Source organism: Mustela nivalis, assembly GCF_964662115.1.
Source record: "Mustela nivalis genome assembly, chromosome: 4".
Taxonomy (NCBI): domain Eukaryota; kingdom Metazoa; phylum Chordata; class Mammalia; order Carnivora; family Mustelidae; genus Mustela; species Mustela nivalis.
The window spans coordinates 75,537,747-75,548,813 of record NC_139023.1 but is presented as its reverse complement, the minus strand read 5'-3'; the positions used below and the strand labels follow the sequence as shown (position 1 = coordinate 75,548,813).

Sequence of the window (11,067 nt, the reverse complement as noted above, 5' to 3'; positions counted from 1 at the left end):
GTCTAATAAGCATGCAAAAGGGAATGATGTTTGTAACATAGCATATAAGATTTGTAGATATTCCATTATGACTTTTGCCATTCACTATGTACACTTTTTTCGATCCATTACTTACCATTTTTTAAATACAAAATATTAAATTTGTTTTCATTTCTGTGAAATAAGAGTACTTAAAACATTCTGGATCGCAAGCACTTTGAAAAAAAAGACTGTTTCCTTTTGTGTTTGTTTGTTTTTTTGTTTTTTGGGTTTTTTTTCTTCCTCCTGTCTTTGAGGCAGGAAAGAAGGCCCTAAAGCCCTATCCCTTCTGATTATTTGACAAGAGGTTTGGATGTGTATTGTGTTTTTTTTGTTTGTTTATTTTGTTCTGAGATTAAAGAATGCAAAATAAAGAAGATACAGTTTTATACAAAAAAAAAAAGAGAGAGACTGTTTTCTAATAGTAACTTCAGTCAGAAACTATTAAAGAGTAAGAAACTCTTTCCTTCAGTGTTTGTCTAATTTTTTTTCATATATTTTGCTTTGTGGTTTTTAAATTTTTCCAATACTGGTTACCTCTTTCAAAATGGATTTTATGATTTAAAAATAAAACATTGTTGGGGCACCTGAGTGGCTCAGTGGGTTAAAGCCTCTGCTTTCGGCTCAGGTCATGATCCCAGGGTCCTGGGATCGATCCCCGCATTGGGCTCTCTGCTCGGCAGGAAGTCTGATTCCCTTCCTCTCTCACTGCCTGCCTCTGCCTACTTATGATCTCTCTCTGTCAAATAAATAAAATCTTTTAAAAAAGTAAAAATAAAAATAAAACATTGTTATTTTTTTCAATTAATCTCATAGATTTCTCAAAGAGTTTCATTTTCATAGGATGTGTTGTATAAATAATCAAAGTATGGGTAATCAGTTGAGAGAAACATAGTTTAATCATACACAAAGAACCAGACTGATCTAAAATTTCTGAGGTCCAACTTTGTAATATTAGACATAAACTGATAATAATGTCACAAGTCATTAACCAAGAAAACAAATTTTTTGAATAAGACCCTTATTCCCTCAAGAACTATAGCTCATACTTTTTAGTAAACCAACTTTAGTACAAGAAATTATTCATGGAGATAAAGCTGATTTTTTTCATGTTTAAAAGGTGAATATGATTAATATCCCTGACTGTACTTTGGTCATGTAGTTAAATTAGAACATGTTTCCAGCAATTAATTCAAGTGTCATAAATATAACTTTTACATCACCAATTTATACCCTAAAGAGCAATACAACACATGCAAATTCTTCTGAAGACTATTAATAATAAAAAAGGCAAAAAAAGGAAAGTAAATATTTAATTACATCTGTTGCCATGGCATAAAAATTTTGTACATTAATTCTATCTTCTCTATTACCATCTACTTCATATTATAAACTCCTACACAAATGCATGTCTATGTTTTCTTTTGCAGTACAAAGAAATAATACAAAATGATTTCAGCATTGTAAATAGTGACTTTGTATAATGGTAATTGTATGGTGATATTTCATAGAATATAAAGGAGAAACAGTAATATCTGATACCTTACATGTTTTTCTTTTTTTTTTTTTTTTCTATTTAACATTCAGGTAAATATTTTATTGAAATTTTATTTGCCAGAACTGATTGTCAAAATTTTTTAAACTTTTTTCCACTTCTCTACTCAATTACCTTTGTTACACTCAAAACAATTATTTTCTAATACTAGTGTATTTGTGAGTTCAGTTAGCAAATATTTTTCTTTTACTCTTTTACATTTACATCTCCTGACCTCTTTTATGTTTAGTCTTTGCCAGCAACAACAACAAAAAAAATCAAGAATATAAGGATAAATAACTCATAGCTACAAAACTTGATGATCTTTAATTCAAGTATAGGAGATAAAAACTATAATAAAAGGAAAGTATTCAAATCACCATGAAAATTGTATCATATTCTGTAGGATTTCAGACAGTAATAAAATTTTCCAAGTGTATTTATCAGTGAATTTTTGAATTTAAAGATGCCCTTTGAGTAAGACCTGCAACAATGAAATAGATTCTACTAATTGGCTGTTGGGCCTTTCCCGTAAAACAGTAGATCAAGAGTTCTAACTTGTTTGACCTTTATAATACATTTCAGGAAGTAAGGATATAAAGCTCACAAGATAGCTGGACCAGGTTTCTGAAGGTTTGAATTCATCAGGAATGAAATTTATATATACTTATTTGTATATGTTGTAACTAATTATATATAATATATATTTTTATCTAAGAGTATACAAAATGGATTTGGGGAGAAACAAGAGATGGAGGAAGTCGCAAGACTAATCGGCAATTTGCAGACTGCAGTGATATTTTTGTATGTGTCACCTATAGGGTATAAAGAGGGGGAAATTCCACTAAAAAAGGAAGCATCTTCTTTGTGAAAAGAAAAAAAAAAGAAAAAAAATGATAGAGATACTTTATGATGAGAGGGCAGGTTTCTCTGAGATTGTCTGAAATGTGAATAAAGATGGCCAATTTGATAATCAGATATGGCCTTTGTAGATATGTATGTGTATACATATATAGTTTATGGGTCTTGCATTTGTGTATTTGTGGTTATCTGTGATGTAGCTGAAGGAAGATTTTTTTTTCTTTAAAGATTTTTTTATTTATTTGTTTGACAGATAGAGATCACAGGTAGGCAGAGAGAGAGAGAGAGGGAGAGAGAGAGAGAGAGAGAAGGAAGCAGGTTCCCTGCTGAGCAGAGAGCCCGATGTGGGGCTCGATCCCAGGACCCTGGAACCATGACCTGAGCCGAAGACAGAGGCCTTAACCCACTGAGCCACCCAGGCGCCCCAGCTGAAGGTAAGTTTTATTTTATTTTATTTATTTTTTTTAAAAGATTTTATTTATTTATTTGACAGAGAGAAATCACAAGTAGATGGAAAGGCAGGCAGAGAGAGAGAGGGAAGCAGGCTCCCTGCTGAGCAGAGAGCCCGATGCAGGACTCAATCCCAGGACCCCGAGATCATGACCTGAGCCGAAGGCAGCAGCTTAACCCACACTGAGCCACCCAGGTGCCCCTGAAGGTAAGTTTTAAAGAGTGTTCCTTTAAAGTTTGTTGAACACAGACAATTGGTCAAAGTGATAGGATTTAGTGAAAGTTTTGAGAATAAGTACTACTATGAAGATACACAAAATGTTAGTTGCTAAATATTGCTCTTTTGGTTACTCTTCACATAATGTGATATTTTCATAAATTGGTTGTTTCTTCTAAGTTCATAATATTAAAAATGAATATCAGCATACTATATTCTCTCTACTTCTTCTGTGTAAGTTTTCATGAGTTCCCCCAAACAATCTCTGCCAACAGGGAAGTACAGGGAATGGGTAGAAAGGAAGAAGTTCTGTATTCTCCTGCCATCCCTACTATCAACTTGAGAAAAGTCTGACTTTATTTATTTATATAATGAGATTCTCTAAGTTTTCCTTTGGACACAAGGCTGTGTGACTTAAAAATAAATAAGCAATTATAAACGTTGAAAACTACTGTTGATAGCTTTTTTATAGTAAAAATTTGAAGCCCTTGAAAATATTAGGTAATAATTACCTAATGGTATTGGGTAAATTTCATCCAATGAAAGAGGAATATTCAGTAACGCACAATAGTTTGAACCAAAAGAGCAGCAGAATAACTGAAAATTGCTGTTATTGTAAAAAATGCCTGGCAGAATTATGTCAGAGCATTCTTTCATCCTAACGCAGAAGTTCCAGGGTGACCTTCTGCAAAAGGTTAGTGCAAGGCTGAGGACAGTTCAGAGGCTCCCTGCCCACCAAGATAATTGGTAGAATAGCCAACACAGGTTGCTATCTTTGTGTGACTCAGGTGGCCTATTCCCAGTGAAGCTATTATATTGTTCCCAGAACAGGTCATACAACCAAGCTGCTTTGTGTGTGCATCACTTCAAAAAAGTACTTGCTGATAATTACTCTAGGGCACATAGGTTATGTCATATTACAGAGTTGAATCAAAGTAGTTTTGTAAAGTCATTTCTAAACCTGCTTCTACTGAGGCCTAATTAAACATCAATGACTATACTAAGGAAATGCCATAATAAAAACATAGACAAGTGCCACCCATGAAAGTACTAATCAAACCATTTCAGGCACATATGCAAACTACAAGGCTAAGGTTTTCTTATTAAATTCCCTTTGGTGTCTATTCTTTTCAAGACATATAAGGAATTCTTCCTTCTTTATATAATTTCCTCAATCAAAATTTTGTTTGGCATTAAAATTTTCCCTACAACTCTACCCAACTGTATTTTTTTTTCTTTTACAACCTATCAGTGATGACTTCTACATATTTTATCTTTTCTATATCATTTTTTGGAATATTTAAATCAAGAATGCCAATTTCATGGAAAACTGTAAACATCAACAAAGGGAGAGAGAAAATATTACTCTGGATAATCTTAAGGGATAAAGGATATCAGTGGCATTTTATTAGCAATGGCTAAAAATTATAGATGTGTGATTTAAGATTGTGTTGACTATGAGACATCAGATTGGACCTTTTGAACTAAGCAATATTTGGGTCACAGTGATAAAGACATGTAAATATTAAGGATTGGTGTTCTGGGGATTGATGCTTTGATTTTTTTTTTTACAAGCATTACTTACAAGCAATGTATGCATATATACCATTTTAAAATTTCAAGTTTTTAATTAAATATATCAGTTGCTTTAATGTTTTATTCATAATAATTCATGTTAACACTAAGTTTTATTATGCTATATTCTACTTTTTTTAAAAAAATACCTCTCCTTTCAAAATATGTACTACTAGATGTTCTCTTATAAACATCTGTACTACCATCTACTGGAAAGGTAAATACATATCAGATATCATTATTTTCAGCCATTCAAAAAAGAATACAATGAATTTGAAAAAATATAAAAAACTCTTATTTTTTTGATATTATCTATCAGTTAACATTAATTATTGTTTATATATCATATTAAAAGATATACACATATATGTATACTGAATATCAACTACATGTGTGTAATGATCATAAAATTTTAAATTAAATTGTGTAATTACTTAGCATTTATTCACTAAATGTTTCATTTTTTTTCACAATTTTACTGTTTTCAAATACTTTCTGAATGCAGAGGTTAAATGAAATTTAGATATATTGGATTAACTTTGACTTGTCAAATGTTTATATACTTTCATTTCTTTAGTAGCCTATTTTTCAGTAAAGTATTAGTGCCAAAAAAGCATCTGGCTGAAATTCAGAAACAAAAACCAGAGAACTATATGTTTTTTTCAGCTCACTATATTTAAAGAAAGATAGATAAAAGGCTAATTTTCATGGACATCTAAGCTACAGAAACGCATGTTTGTGTTCTTTGATGGAGAATGAGAAATTGTGCAAAAGAATAGCACATGCACAAATGTTCACAAATGTTACATTGTGTGAAGTCTGGAAGCATGTCCTGACTCCTCCACCTGCAAACTATTAAAACTTGAACAATTTAAGGGGTGCAAGGGTGGCAAAGTTGTTTAAGCATCCAACTTGGCTTAGACTGAGTCATGACCTTTGGGTCATAAGATCAAGCCCTGCATTGGGCTTTCTGCTCAGCATAGAGTCTGCTTGTTTCTCTTTTTCTCTCCCACTCATTCTCTCTGTCTCTCTCTCTAAAATAAATTAATTAACAAAACAAACAAACAAACAAACAAACCCCAAACAAGCCTGGAGCAATTTAAATTATATCTCTGATACCCAGAGTTATATATATTAGGACTTTTGGAAACCTCCAGAGATAATTGATAAAAGTTCCCATTTCTCATAGTAGAGGATAATTATCAAAATTCTGGATGGTAACAGTTTATACATATTTTACAAATACCTTTGGATTTTTTTGGCATTCATTGTAATACTTCTCTATCAGTCAGCACCCCTCAGTCAAGCAGCACACTCTAATAATTATGACTAAATCATGTAAGTAGTTAAGTTAGCAATGAATTGGTTCATTTGTTTGAAATGTTAAAAAAAACAAAGTTGATTTTTGTTCTCAATTTATCCATTCAATGACACAATGTATGTTCTTTATTCATACTTCTTTTAGTTCTGATGATAGATAGTTTGAATAATGCAGTAAAATATAGAAGCCACAAACAAAAAAATAGAATGGATTTTATATAGATGGTAATTAGTTTCAATAAATAAAGATTATATCCAATTAAATGGTGGGGCAGGCAAGTCATAAATTTTATTATTGTTGTTAGTATTGGTTGGTACTGTTTATTGTCAAATAAGATTTAGTAAATAAGATCAATATACATTTGGATTTAGAATTGATTTGCAAAACATTGCTTCTTCTGGGTGAGTAGAAATGGGTATTTATTAGAACGGTAGAAATGGTAAAAATCAGCTGCTTAAAGTCAGGCATATTTAAGGAGCTCATTATTTCTACTCAAGTACCCATTATCTATACTTGGAAATCAACATTTAATGATTTTGGTTAAACATCGGAGTTAAAAGGTATACTGTCAAATTATAAAATCTGTTTTTTCCTTTAGTAGGAGTTAAAATAAGGGTAATAGAAAAGAAGAATTACTTGTTATAAAGTTCTAGCTATTAAGATTAACAAGTAATGAAATATGCTGATTTAGAATTACTTACTAGAATGATAGCATCCATGTATCTACAGTTGCTATAATTTTATGAGCTTTTCTGACTGCTATTGAATGCTTTAAATGTGCTTTAATAAATTAAACAATCACATTTATGTGTTATTCACAAAGTTATTTTATTCCACTTTGTAATGTATAAATCTTGAAAATGCAAGTTTTTAAAGGCAGTTTGTATGATATTTAAAGAATCAATCAAAATTTAATATAAAAAGTGTGAAATACATCAGAAAAGATAGTATTAAAAAGTAAAATAAATATAAAATCATTAAATTAATTGTATATTTTTATACCCTTGAAATCCTTCTAAAAAACATTATTTATGTAAATGAAAATAAATTTTATTTTAAGCAAATGCATACATTATCTCCTGGGTTCACACTATTATAATTAGTGACAAATGTGATAAGTATACTTTTGTGAACTTAGCTCATACAATATTGATAATATCACCTACTTAAAAAATACTATTTTATGAATTTATATGCCTTACAAATATACCTTTATAAAATTTTTATACTCATATGTGTTGTGGTTCTTACCTAGATGCTCAAACTTTTTTTCCTATCATCCTTTTATCTAATTTCCAATTATTCTTAATTTCTATAATATATTTAAAGAAAAAAAATACATGATCAAGTGTGAACAGCCTGTTCACACAATATACTGATGACATTTCAATAATTATTTAAGCTTCACATTCTAAAGTGATAATGTGTAGATTACATATACTTCTAAGAAGTTTTACAATTAAACAAGACATCATATGTAAATAACTTATCAGAGTTGCTATCTAATAATAGTTATGCTATGCATGTTAGTTCTATGCTTTTTTATAACAATATCTTGTTAAATAATTCAATCAGTGTTCTCTCCTCATTTATTGCTATCCATGGTATATAAAAAAGAATGATAAATGGCCCCAGCATTTGGGCATCTCTGTCTCAGAAAATCAGTGAAAAAATACTACAAGCAGTAGGTCCATAGTTAAGCAGACAGAATACATACTCTCAATGTTAAAATTATTGTTTTAGTTATAAAATCTCTTCGTTTGTTGGACCTAAATAATATTGGTTTAAGTTAAATTAAGCTTACCCATGGATTATTATATATATCACAATGTAAACTCCAAATTCAGATAGATTACAGATTTGTGTTCCTGTCTATAAATTCACAGATTTTTGTTTTTTAACTTGAGTATTCCAAGAAATAGTCAGTCCTCTCTACATATAACTCATTTGATGAATTCTTCTAATATTAAAGTAAAAGAAAATAATAAAACACTAAATTTGAGACTTCATGATGTATTTTTTTCTGATCATGCATTAGTGTAGGTATGTATGTTTTCTTTTTATATTTCAATGTTATCTTTGGTTTTCCCAAGTATACAAGTGGTATTTTTGTGGTCCTGCACCCTTAATATAAAGAAGTAAGAAAAAACTGCCACAATCATCATCTAATCCTACTGTGAACAAATTATTTTTTAGTGATCACCCATGAGAGGCAAACATCTTCTTTCAGAACACTGGGGTTCCATTTCTGTTACCTCTTCTGGTACAGCAAATGACACTTTGGTGCCTGATAAGGCTTATTTGTCTCTTAGGTATACCATACTCACTGAAGCATTACACAATAATATTAACTTGGATTGTAAATTCAATGAACCAGTGCACATCATCCCCAGTTCTATGCTATGCATAACACCTAATTCACTATAGAAAATTGTTTTTGGCTTGAATATCATCCAAGAAAAAAATAATTTTATAAGAACAAATGTAGAAAATTATGAGCAATAAATTCAAAATTAAGATATATGTTAGTCTTTTTTAATCAATCACATATTCGCTATTCTTAATTTTTCACTTTTCTAAAACCTAGTTCTAAAAAGCTAGTTTATTATCTTTCTCTAAGTATTTGTTGCCCTCCCTACTTTTTTAAACTTGGTAGTTGTTTTTGTTCTTTTTTTTTTTTTTTTTAAATACTAATGATCTCACACTCGCTATAGCTGATTTTGCTTCCAAGCATCCTTCACTTTTCTTTTTATTCACAGATCAGGAAAGCAGCACAAGTCAAAATAAGAAAAAAAAATTAACATTATAAAAAATTTGTTTTTATCTCATAACCTTAATGTACCCTTTTCTTACTTAAATTAGAAAAGAAATTATAATACTAGGATTTATTTATGTTCTCCAATGAAGATAATCTACATTCAGAACATTTATGTCACATTTCAACCCTTGTCCCTGTATCTGTATAAAATATGTTAAAATAAAGGATAAAAACCTAAAGAAGAATATAAAAAGCAGTAAGCTACTAAGTCTAGTTTTTCTATTTATTAGAAAAACAATGTATCTGTGAATAGCTTCAATAAAGCTAATACAATGTTTATAATACAATTATGAGTATTTGTGTTGAAGGTGATACCAGTAGAGAACATTTTTTTAAAAATCTTTACAGCTCATGCTTGAAGAAGCGGAAGAAGATTACGCTCACCATCTCTTTAACCACACCTAGTTAGCTAGTTCAGGACCAGCTAAAAGGTCCTGAAATAAAAAGGAGGCTGAAGAAAAGCAAGATCCCAGAGATCATGACAGACTTTGTCGGTCTCCCAAAAGAGCTGCCTTCATCCATGTACCAGAAGGGCTCAATACCTTAGCTATTAGAGGCGTTTGGGGATGGAGGTGCTTTCCAGAAATCCATGTAGCCCAGTGCCCACTAGATATAGGATGAAAGAAAAAAAAATGTCAAATGCACTGGCCATTCAGGTAGATGCTGAAGGAAAAATTAAAAATGATGCAATTGTTAGGCAAGTCAAAAGACAGGTTCATTTATAGCAAGTACACTGACCTGGTTCCAAAGGAAGTCTTGAATGTAGATAACCCAGACCTGCAAAGACCTGATGAAGAAACCATTCAAGAGATAACAGAAATGACAAGGGTAGCCCTAGAAAAATCTATATCACAGAAGGTTGCTGTAACCATGCCAGTTTGAGCATCTAATAAACTGGTTCCTGCTGAGTATATTTGACACACACCATATCATCGAGAAGTGGCTTTCAACTTTGGAGCTAAACAGAGTTACCTGGATAGTGGAAATGCAGAAAGATCCAGTGGTACCTCCAAGTTTAAAGACTAATAAGAAAATTTCCTGAGAACCACCTTCTCCTCCTGTCATGAATTCTCCCGGCCAAAAGAGGATCATCCACAAGAGTGGAAGATTCCTCCTTGTATTTCAAACTGGAAAAATGGGAAGTGCTATACAATTCCACTAGACAAACATCTGCTGCTAATAGAAGAGGACAGCAAACAGTGCACATCAATTGAGAACTTTGCTAAGCAGGCTGAAGCCCTCTATGTTGCTTATTGGAAAGCTTGTGAAGGTGTAGAAATATGGGCTCAAGTAGAGAGAAATATGGCTCAACAAGAAAATGAGAAACATGAACAGAAAATTAGAAAAATGGCCCAGAAAGCCTGGTAGAGAAGAGTTCGGATCAAAACCCATGTGGAAAAAGAGAATGGAGAGGCACTTAAGAGGGATGAAATCTGGCATGACAGATGAAAAGAGAGACAGTACAATGGGGGAATCTTTCCAGGCAGCTCCTGATAAGAGGTTAAAACTACAGAGAAATGAAAATCAAGATATCAGTGAAGTCATTGCTCCCGGTATGCCCAATCCTCAGAAATACTGTGAAGTCCAGTATGACCAAAGGGTCTTCAACCAACCCAGGGGTGTGGAGAGTGATTTTGCAGGTAGAGAAGATGAAATTTACAATGTTTATGATTAAGCCTGGAGAGGTAGTAAAGATATGGCCCAGAATATTTTCATGCCTGGGAAAAATTTGGACAAGGACATGCATGGTGATGACCTAGGAGCCAGAATAAAGACCAACACTTTGGTTCCTGATAAGTTTTCTGGTTCAGATCGCAGGCAAAAAGGCTGAGAAGGATCAGTTCAATTTGAGGAAGATCATTTGGATTTGGACAAGTTTTTGAAAGTAGCCAAACAGCATAGTGGTTCCAAGAGACTCTTAGATAACAGCTGCCGCAGTGAACATGAGGGTAAGAAGAAGAGGAAGGACTAGATATGTCTCTCTTCAAAGTGAATGAACTTCTATCCATAACCCTAATGATGCAAGTCAGATGGGGAAACAATTTGTACATCACCAGGATAAAAACCAAACATGGGTGACAGACTACAGCATTACCTTTTATTATAAGAGTAAAGAGGGATGGAAATTCTTTCACTGTTAGTTTTTTTGTTTGGTTGGTTTTTTGTTTGTTTGTTTGTTTAAGAGTAGGTTGCATATGTGCTTCTGTCTTTTGGCATTTATAGAACATACTGGCCCACACATGAAATTAAGACCACTTCCTTTAGTGTGACAC

The 11,067-nt window shown here is 32.1% G+C and overlaps 1 pseudogene across 1 annotated transcript; it reads left to right on the top strand.

Annotated features, from left to right (window-relative positions):
* Positions 1 to 9,272: 9,272 nt before the first annotated feature.
* LOC309863109 (SNW domain-containing protein 1 pseudogene) lies at positions 9,273 to 10,766 on the top strand (annotated as a pseudogene). Its single transcript has one exon. The product of its transcript is annotated as an SNW domain-containing protein 1 pseudogene (transcript).
* Positions 10,767 to 11,067: the final 301 nt, after the last annotated feature.